This window comes from Helianthus annuus, chromosome 16 (assembly GCF_002127325.2).
Source record: "Helianthus annuus cultivar XRQ/B chromosome 16, HanXRQr2.0-SUNRISE, whole genome shotgun sequence".
NCBI lineage: Eukaryota > Viridiplantae > Streptophyta > Magnoliopsida > Asterales > Asteraceae > Helianthus > Helianthus annuus.
This window is the reverse complement of record NC_035448.2, coordinates 51180173-51191101: the sequence shown is the minus strand read 5'-3', so window position 1 is coordinate 51191101 and position 10929 is coordinate 51180173. Positions and strand designations below refer to the sequence as shown.

The following is a 10929-nucleotide window of genomic DNA, read 5'->3' as shown; positions in this document are numbered from 1 at the left end:
TACGTCTCGCCGGAAGATTCTTCATTTTTTCTTCTTCTCTCCGATAAACTTCATGAAACAAGTCTACGTTTCAGATCGATTACTCAATCGAACAACAAATTCAGTTCGTTTATTCAATAGATAACAACTAACACCACCTCCACCACCGTACCGAACCCACCGCCGCAGCACCTTCACCACCACATCTCCGCCGCAGAAAGAGGGGTTTTAGAAAGAGGGATTTCAGAAAGAGGTGATGGTGTGTTTATATGTTTCTGTTTCCGGCTATCCGCCACCGAATCTCCGCCGCAGTTGGTCACCATCCACAACCCACCACCACTCCGGCCACGACCACCTGTAACCGCCACCAACACCACCTCCACCACCACTTCGACCACCACCACCTGCAACCGCCCCTAACACCACCTCCATTACCGCTAACCCACCTTCACCATCAACCACAACCCCTACCGTATCCACCATCACAAACCCACCTCCACATCCATCTTCACCATCCACAAACCCACCACCACAAAAATCCAAATCTACGAAAACACCCCACCGTCGCCGTCGTTCTCAAACATCTCCACCATCACTATTGGATTCACCGGTCTAATATACAGAGAGAAGAGAGAGACAGAACATGAGAGAGAGAGAACATGAGAGAGAGAGAGAGCATGAGAGAGAATGCGCAGATTTTTTTGTAATTATAAATCTTTTTATTTTTTTATAGACTAGTCCCTAAACATAAGCTATTTTACAAAATAGTCCCTAAAGAGATGAAATTACAATAGTACCCTCACATGCCTTACACATGACCAATTTTAACAAAAAAAATTAACTGGGTTTGGCCTAAAGGACATAACGTGCACGATTTAGAAACATTAAGGACAAAACTCATCAATTTTAAAGGTAAAGGACAACGCCTGAAATTTTGGACAAACATAAAGGACAAAACTTGTAATTTACTCTAAAATAAAATAACATAAAAAACATAATTATTACTTTTTACTTTAAAATAAAATAATGTATTAAAGTACTTAATTATTACCAAGTTTAACTATTTGGTACATTAATCCGTATGTTGTAGTGTGATAAATACCCATAAATAAGTTGTTTGTTTAATGAAAATGTGTTATATTTGACTTGACTCGTTTCTGAACAGAATGTCACACCCCAACCGATGGCGGAAATATCGGGGCGTGACACTGAGCGAAACAGATTGTCCAGGAGATTCCATAACAACTACAATTACCAATTATTTAAGCATCACGTCCCATACCATGACATAAAAAGTAGCACATTTATTACAGACAAATCAAAGACAAATTGTTCTGTTCCGACAACTCAGATTTTAAAATAAATTGTTTGTTTGTTTCTAAGACTCTCCCTACTTCGATTCCACACAGCAAGCATCCTAGCAGATAGCATCCTAAACACCTATCACATACGTTAAAGTAAAGGTGAATACACATAGTGTAAAGGTGGGCATACAAGTTTGATAGATATAATAGAGTTCGAAATCGTTTACGCATAACCAACATGTAACATGTATAAAGTGAAGGCAAGTCGGTTATTGACAGAGAAATATGCACAGACGTGACTGCGAGTTATAGAATGCGCAACACATATCCCCGCTGGGACACGTGGAGTAAAGCCCTTAACAACCCCTGTCCATGACAAGTGCTGAGTCAAAACTATAGTTCTATCGTTGCTAAGGTGTCAGGCAACAATCACTGTGTTAACATAACATACAAGCATTCATCGAATAATACGTAGCATGCAATAACTGTTAGCGTATAAATAGTGGTTGCGTTGTGTGTCGATTGTGATTTAGAATAAGTAACGTATGTAACACCCAAAAGTGCATAAAGCAAAAAGGGATCGAGTATACTCACAGATCGTGCTTAACAAGTAAACACTATCTTGGATTGAAGGGAGCGTTGGAAGAGATTAGCCTGGACAGTTAACAATAGCATAAACGATAAGCGGCGCGTAAAACGGTGCAAAGTGGTAAGTGTCGGATGGTAATTCGGTCGGATGGCAATCCGGTCGGATGGCAATCCGATCGGATGGCCAGTCGATCGGATGTCAATCCGTTCAGATGGTCATCTGATCGGATGGCCATTCGATTGGATTGACATCTCGCTTGGTGAAGACATGTTTGTGTATGATGATTTGCCTTTTGAAGTTTTCGTTGTAGCATTTTGAAAATAGAGAAGTATCTCTACCTTTCTGGTCGGTCGATCAAACGGCGGTTCGATCGAATGGCGATCCGTTCGGCGAGGTAATTCTCAGAGAACAAGTTCACAGCAGTGTTGTCACTCGATCAGATGGTCTACCGATCGGGTGGCAATCCATTGGAACTGTTAATGCATTGAACATGTTGAAAATTGTTTAAGTGTTTGAGTCCTAAACATCACATGGTCAGATGGTCGCTCGATCGGATGGCAATCCGATCGGACGGCAACCCGTTCGACGTTCAGATCTTCAAAAGTTGAAACAAAAGTTTAAGTGTGGGACCAAGGTGCAAGCCGGTCCAACGGCTGTCCGATCGGATGGCAATCTGTCCCGAAGGCCTGATCGTCTTGACACTTGGTTGTTTTTAAGTGATCCGATCGCACAGGAATCACCCTAGTCCGGTCAGTCAGTGGTTCGAGCCGGTGGTTCATGCTTAACCCGAAACCGGTTGTCTCTTTGATAAAAACCAGATCTAGAACCAACACATCACTAAGAGCGAGTAGAAGATCAGAACTTGTTCTTATTCTATCGGTTTTGAGTGCATTGAGTGTAAAAGATTTGAAAGAAGGTTAGAAAACCATCTTTCAATCCTTTTCACCTGAATATGTTCAGATCTATGCAAGATCTTTATTCATTCATGTGGAAGTCGTCCAGATCTAAGTTGTTCTTGGTGGATTGAAGCCAAAACATGAGGTTCACAAGAACCCCATGATGACATCATCCTAGAACACCTCAAATTTAGTGATTCCACGGTGAAAAGTTATGATTCAAAAGAGAAAAAGGTGATGGAGTGCGTGTAGATCATAGAAGTACAAGATTTAGGTTAAAAACTTACAAGAATCACGAGAAATTGAGAAAAAGAAGGGCTGAAGCGAACTGGGTCGAGTGAGAGTTATCACATCAAGTGATGTGACATATGATGGGTATTTATAGGGTTTCCCAAAAAGGAAAGTGCACTAGGTCGAGTGGGTCACCGATCGGATGGCTGTCCGATCGGATGGCAATCCGATCGGCTGACCATCCGATCGAGTGGTTCCGATGATGTTTCGTTCGTGCGTTGAGTTTTTCGATGCGTTTAAGCGAGTCTCGAGTTTGCGATAGCATTATCCATTAATCCCAACTACTATATCTAACATACAATCATCCTAAATAACTTGCGTTTAGCGTTTGCGATTCGATTGCGATTGCGTTCGATTAATCACCACAACATAATCATAAATAAACATGCACAAGTAACACATAAAAGGCACACACACGTAAAACAATATCAAGAACGCATATTTCGGGTTGCGAATGCGATTGCGATGCGATAAGCAATAAAGCGATAAGGCGATAAAACACGCAATGAATATCGATTAAACCTCGATTATTAACAAGTACTCCACATAATACAACTAAAGCGATAAAATAAACAGATTATCTACAAGTCAAAGAAGTCAAAACAGGAGTTGATCACGGAGTGACAGATCGCAATTAGCAATCTTTTCTTCCTTTGACTTCAATCTTGACTTTGACTTTGACTTTCGAAACACGGAGTGTTACACAGAATTACATCAAAACATAAACTAACTGAAAACGTACATCAAAAGAAAAAAACGTATTATATATGACCTGATTTACGTCAAAACGTAGAATAACTGAAAACGTACATAATAATAATAATAACAACAACAACATATTATATTTGACCCAAGTTATTTCTGGTGAAAATTTACGTCTAAAGGTAAGTTAATTTAAATTTATACCGACACATACATAAAAAACACGTAAAACTCGATTAAAAAGTTAATGGGTTGCAGGTGACAACGCTAAAAGTTAAGAAGTAAAATATACAAAAAAAACAACAAAGAAATCACAAATATATAAAAACATAAAAAAAGAGAAAATACAAAAAAAAAACCGCAAAACTTGGTTACAAAGTTTTTAGAAAGCTAAGAATTGTAAGTGTTAACACTAAAAGTTAAGGAGTAAAAGTATAAAAAAAGAGAAAAAAAAAAGAAAAATAGAAAAAAGAAAAAAATTTTATAAAGCAAGTTACTACATTTGGCATGGATGTGAAATTGATTCTTGATATGACAGCCTTGATAATGCCATTGAAAATCTAGCCGCCATTGAAAAATATAAATATGGCGAGTTTAACTTCAAACAACAAAAGTTTGATTGTTTGACGGATTTTTTTAATCTCAAACGTCCGTACGTGCATTTAATGCACCATCATTATCAATGTACCTCAGGGGAGGGAGGGAAGGTGAACATGTATTTGCATTATATTTAATGTAAATGCAAATTTCTTTATTAAACCTATGTTTATATATCTATAATACTATAAAAAGGAGAAGTGATGTACAAAGTTGTAATTTTACCCTACTTACAAATTATGAAGCACCATGTACAAGGTACTTAAAGCTATTTAAATTGCAACTTCTCCAAAATTTTAAGACACCTGAGGGGTAAATTAGGGTTTTCACCCATTGAATTGAATGGGATGGCCTGCAAATGAAGCGTCTCACCATCACACCAACATACCGTTATAAATCTCTCCTGTCCATTTGCATATTCAGAGAAGACAGAACGAACCAGAGAAGACAGAGAGAGCAGTGCCGTTTCTAAATCACAACCTTCATGGATTCGATCCTTTTCTTGATGGAAGGAGGAATTTATTCACTCCGGCATCATAGTTGTCGCACCGACTGTCATAGGGTTCGGATATTTTGGCGGACCATCACTGCATCGATGCCCTAGCAGCATCATAGTTTCTCCGTCATTCTTCAATCTTAAAAATTCATCCATAAATTCCCATTATTCTGTCTCAATTAGCCATAATCAGCCCCAATAATCTGATACAATGAACAATATACAGGCTACAAACCCTAGCTTTTGAATTTCAAAAGTCTGTTACGCAACCTACAAAAGGGCAGACGATTGATACATCATCTTTATGTATTTTTTATTTCAGGTCAATCAACCCGACCGACCGACCTGGATGCAATGGGTGCCCTTATATATGTAGACAACAGGCTGAATGCAATGGGTGTGGGGGTTGCCGGTCAATTTTGTAGATCTGATTTTGTCTCTTTTTTGTGTTGTTTGCAGGTTTAATTGAGTTAGTATTGGTGTTGATTTTGAGTTTGTTTGTTAGAATGATGGTGCCAGGAAATTTCCGGTCAATTTTACCGGATTCTGATGAGAATAGGTACTTATTATGTATAATTGAGCATTTCATTTAATCTTTGAAACATATTTGTTGAAATAGACACATTCTAAAAGGTCCCAATTTGCTGCATAGAAATCTTAAAAAGATTACGTCTCTGTGCCAGTTTTCATTTAAATTGCCTTTTGCTTCTGTATTATCTGTGTTTGGTGTTTTGCATAATGGAACAAGAAATTAGAGCAAGTTTTATGGTCACAAAGTTTGAGGTCGCGAAAAATTCTGTACAATCAAAAATTATGTTGTTTGTTTAAATGTGTTTAATGATTTTCAAAACAAAGAGAAATCCATCTCAGTTTGGATTTGGGAAATGCCAAAGTTGACCGATGTTTACCTCTCTAACAAGTCAAGCCGCTTATGAACTACTCGAGATCGGCTCGCTAAAAGCTCGATTCGAGTAGAGTTTAAACGAGCTAGAGCCTAAAAATAAGTTTGTTTTGTAAAACAACCGCAGCCCGAGCTTCACTTACCTAGATCGAGCTGGCTCACCATTATATTATTTATAGATTTTTTTTACTGGCAACGTTTGGTCCTACTCAATTACTCAAATAATCCTAAATTAATCTTCCTTGCCCAGGTTTGAACGGGGACCTCACCTCTATGAGGCATAAGCCTCTACCAAGTGGGCTAGCCCCACATTGGCATATAATTTTTATTTAGCATATTAAATTTAAATACAAAGTCATATAATAATTATTGTTATATAAAATTTATAACATCAAATAAATAGATAGTTAACAAGGTGAGCCCAATCCAAGCTCGAGCTCTAGAAATAGAGATTAATACAAGCTCGAGCGTAAAATCCTGTGCAAATACGTTGAAGAACTCGCCCCAGAGGTAACTATCTCGTTTATCCTACTCTGATGCATCACTAACATTTTTCCACTGTTCCATTAATGATGTTTTAACCATTTCTTTGATAAGTAGTATGAAAAGGCTGCATCATTGCTGAGCACTCATGGTCCTCTAATTGTTCTTGCAAAAATGGATGGTAGTGCGGAAGAGAATAAAGAAGTTGCTGATCAGTTCGAGGTAATAGATATATGGAATGCGTGTATAAGATAGTGTTTGGATGTTCTTATGTCATAAAAAGTTGTAATAACGTTAGATGTTCATTATCATATCATTAAATGATTTTTTTTTGTGGTGGTAGTTTCTAGCTGCTTGTAGACAACCTCGGGTTTTCTGTATTATCACCGAGTACCTTTCAGAAGGTTCATTAAGGGCGTACTTGCATAAGCTTTAGGATAATACGAGAAAAGAGAGAACATCTTCCGTTAGAAAAGCTTAACTTACCGTTGGATGGCTCCCGAGATGATTAAACGGAAATCCTACGGCCGAAAAGTTGATGTGTACGGATTTGGGCTCATTTTATGGGAGATGGTGGCCGGGACTATCCCATATAAAGATATGACTCCGATACAAGTTGCATTTGCCGTAGTTCATAAGGTATATCGTCTTCATTTGTCATATGTATATATATATATTAGTGTGCTAAACGGGTCTGGGTTGGCGGGTTGAACACGGCACGAACCTGAAACGCTGCATGAACCTGAAAATTGTGTCTGGCAGGTGAACCTGAACACGGCACGAGTATTCTCGGGTTGACACAACCACGACCCATTTAACCCGATTTTTTTTATGTTGTGCATAATTGCTCTAAAATCACAATCTCTTATAATTTTTAAATGTTGCCGCAAAATAGCCAACCTTCAGTTAGGACATAAGAAACACTATTCAGAAAATATAAACGGGTTACAAGAGTCAACCCCTGAACCTGCAGGTCAACCAAATCCGGTCCGTTTCCAGATTATTACAACTTCAAATTACAGAAGATCTAATAAGCATGATCTACATTCGCGTTTTCAGAATCTACGACCGACTATTCCAAATAACTGTCCTCCAGCAATGAGAGCATTAATCGAGCAATGTTGGTCATCACACCCCGAGAAAAGGCCCGATTTCGGGCAGCTGGTAAAGGTGATAGAGGAGTTTGAAACATTAGTCGCTCGCGAAGGAAATTTGGATCTTTTACAGTACCCGACATGTTTAGATCATAAAAAGGGCCTTCGACATTGGATTCAAAAACTCAGCTCTCATCATCATGCCTAAACCGAGGTTTTCATGAAACTTTTTGCAATGTAATTAAACCGCGGAGTGTTTGTTTTTGTCCTCTGTTTTCAATTTCTTATATGAATGTTTAGTTTTTACCGGTACATTGATGTGAATGATTGCTTACAGAAAACCCGAAACATATTGATTCGGTCATATTATAACGGTGAATATGATTCTGGAGATTGGATTATGGTATTTAGCCCGCCACGTAGCACGGGGATTATAATTGAATCTGATGAGTCGGGACACCCGCTGCAACGCGCGGGCCTTCCCACTAGTTTATAAAATATAAAAAAGTAACAAAAGTATTATAAAATACTTATGATAAAATTTTTCACTATCGTGTTTATAATAGGTGATTAATTGTTTTAATGTTTGCACGTTTACTTTTTTATTAGAGACTCGTTATTTATTTATTTATGATGAACTTTTTCACTTTCGTGTTTATAATAAAGTATCTTGATTATTTAATACTAATAATAGTATAACAAAGTATAAAAAAGTAGCAAAAATATTATAAAATAAAATAACATAAAAAACATAATTATTACTTTTAACTTTAGAATAAAATAATGTATTAAAGTACTTAATTATTACCAATTTTGACTGTTTGGTAAATTAATCCATATGTTGGGGTGTGATAGATACCCATAACTAAGTTGTTTGTTTAATGAAAATGTCACACCCCCAAAATACCACAGGCGTAAACCCCGCTAGGCGTGTGACGTACCAGGATCTAGCCACCAATCGCATTGAACTAATATCAATATATTAAAAAAAGTTTCCATTTATAATGATAAAACACTCATAAGCATAATCCAAGTTTAACATGTTCAGCGGAAGCAAATAGTAAACCATTGTTTAAATGTTTCAAAACCAAATGTATGTAAAATCAGTAAGCAAGTCATGCTTATCCAAGCAGTGCGACCCATAACACTCCAGCAATCCCAGATAGCAAGTTCCTTGTCCATAGTACCTAACGACCTACGAGCATGCAACAAGTGTAGCAGACAACGCTGGTGAGTTCATAAGTTTACGAAAATGTTAGTTTCCAAGTGTTTAGTTTAGTTCATTGATAATAATGTTGATAATAATTCGAGTACCGTACAAGATGGCTACCAGATTGTTTTGCCCGTCCCCAATGCCCCCTATCTAAGCATTGGTCATGATTAAGGTCATTAGTTCACGCATGTCCTCTCAGGTACGGTGTGAGGTTGCCAAGCCTAATAGCGCTATCAACTAATACCCCGGTACCTCTCAGGTAACTATTCGGTATAAGATGGGACTTAAGGTGATAGGAAATGAGTGTATTATCTAACATTCCAGTTTTACCCCAAAGACTTATTCCTCTCAGGAATACCCAATGATTGTCCCACCCACCGGGACGCATGCTCAAGAGGAATGAACTCACCTTAGGTTTGCTCGGTATGTTACGTTACCCTTCCAAGTTGGTCAACCCAAACCCTACCGTGGTTACCAATCAAATCAGTTTCGCAATCAATTAAATCACGTATTTATCACAGATTTCATTCATCACAAAGATCACTGTATAACATGTATCAAGTACCCAATTCTCATACAAGTCCACATTCCATGTGAATGTCACAAATCAATACATGACAGGTGAATGTTCTACCCACACATGACAAGTCAGATTTCTCATTCCTAATCAGTAGTGTTATCATGCAACAAACAGTATTTGTAAACACAAGTACCCATCTAAATATGCATCACAACTGTTTACTGTTTTGTCCATACGTCTTCCAGTCGAAGTATCCCTATGGCGAAGATTCATTCTTCGCCTGAGAATGATTGCGACGAAGGATCAAGAGTTCGTCGAACATCAGACGACGAAGGATTTAATCTTCGTCGTGGTTGAGTATAGCGAAGGATGATGAAGTTTCGCCAAGATTCAGTCGACGAAGAATCACTCTTTGTCGAACTAGATTCTTCGTGGGGGGGAGTCTTCGTCGCCCCTTATCAATCAGTTTCAATTCCTTAAATTTCGTAACAACCGTTAACACATTCTCAGGATGATTAATGGATCAAATGACAGTTATTTTATGATGTTGATACAAACCCTTATCACTGTTCGTCATCAAAACTAATAAACCCCAATATTAGCATTGACATACATTAACATGGATTCAAACAAGATAACAAACATTGTCAAAGACCTATTACCGATTCATGAACACAAGTTTCCATTGCTAATTCTACAAGTATGGAACCCTAAGTCATCACGTGTAATCATATCAATCATCACATCCAGATAACAACAGACTAACATGAAATAAGCACTAACCGAGATATCGAGTAGGTTGGTTCGTTCGAGACACAGGAGCTTCGATTGATCGGAGACTGTCGCCTAGTTTGTAGAGGAGGAGAGGGATGTGTAGGGCTTGATGTTTGTAGGTTATGCGTGGTTATACAAATAAAGTAACACTTAGGCCCACGAACAATACCTGGGTCGAGGCCCCTTTCGACGAACCTCTTCTTCGACGAAGAGTCATACTTCGTCGGAGGATGATGACGAAGAACAGTGTGCGATGAAGATTGGTTTGACGAAGACCTATTCTTCGTCGAGATGAGGTTTGACGAAGACCTAACCTTCGTCGAGTGTGTTACTCAATCAGGGTTAAACATAATTATAAACATTACGTAACACTTAAGTTTTCCATGCAACACTCCAAAGTAACAATACTTTAATCATTCAACTAAACTACACACGACGCCACGTAAAACAAATTATAAAAATAGGATTGTGAAATAAGTGATGCGTATAGGAAAGACCTTAAAATCTCGGGTTGTCACATCATCCCCAACTTGAAAGAAATTTCATCCCGAAATTTGATAAGTAACTCCAAGCAGCAAGGTGTTAGATCAGGATGACTGTGGATTTTCCACAGGTGTCACATCATCCCCAACTTGAAAGGGAATTTCACCCCGAAATTCACCAGTTGCATCAGAACTAGATTGGTCAGTTGGGAATAGCTGAGGATACTTGAGCTTCATCTGATCCTCCTGTTCCCACGTGAACTTGGGTCCACGTCTTGAGTTCCAACGGACTCTCACGATTAGAATCCGACTGTGCTTACGAACCTTAACTTCCCGGTCCATAATTTCGATTGGTTCTTCAATAAACTGCAATTTGTCATCAATATTCAGTTCTTGAAGTGGTACCACAAGTGTTTCATCATACAAACACTTCTTTAATTGCGAAACATGGAATACATCATGAACGTTACCCAACTCAGCAGGTAACTTGAGCTTGTAGGCTACTTTATTGATTCGTTCCAGAATTTTGAATGGCCCAACATAACGCGGATTAAGCTTGTCGCGTTTCCCAAAGCGTACCACGCCCTTCCAGGGCGAGACTTTCAGCA

The 10929-nt window shown here is 38.4% G+C and overlaps 1 long non-coding RNA gene across 6 annotated transcripts; it reads left to right on the top strand.

Annotated features, from left to right (window-relative positions):
• The first annotated feature begins 4585 nt into the window (after positions 1–4585).
• LOC110916610 lies at positions 4586–7742 on the top strand. Of its 6 annotated transcripts, none has more exons than XR_004884585.1 (4): positions 4588–5413; positions 6006–6460; positions 6582–6877; positions 7212–7742. It is a non-coding gene; the product is annotated as an uncharacterized LOC110916610 (long non-coding RNA). The 6 variants fall into 6 exon arrangements; XR_004884584.1 differs by having other exon boundaries at positions 4591–6265; positions 6356–6460; XR_004884587.1 differs by having other exon boundaries at positions 4592–6460; positions 7212–7569; positions 7670–7742.
• The last annotated feature ends 3187 nt before the right edge of the window (positions 7743–10929 follow it).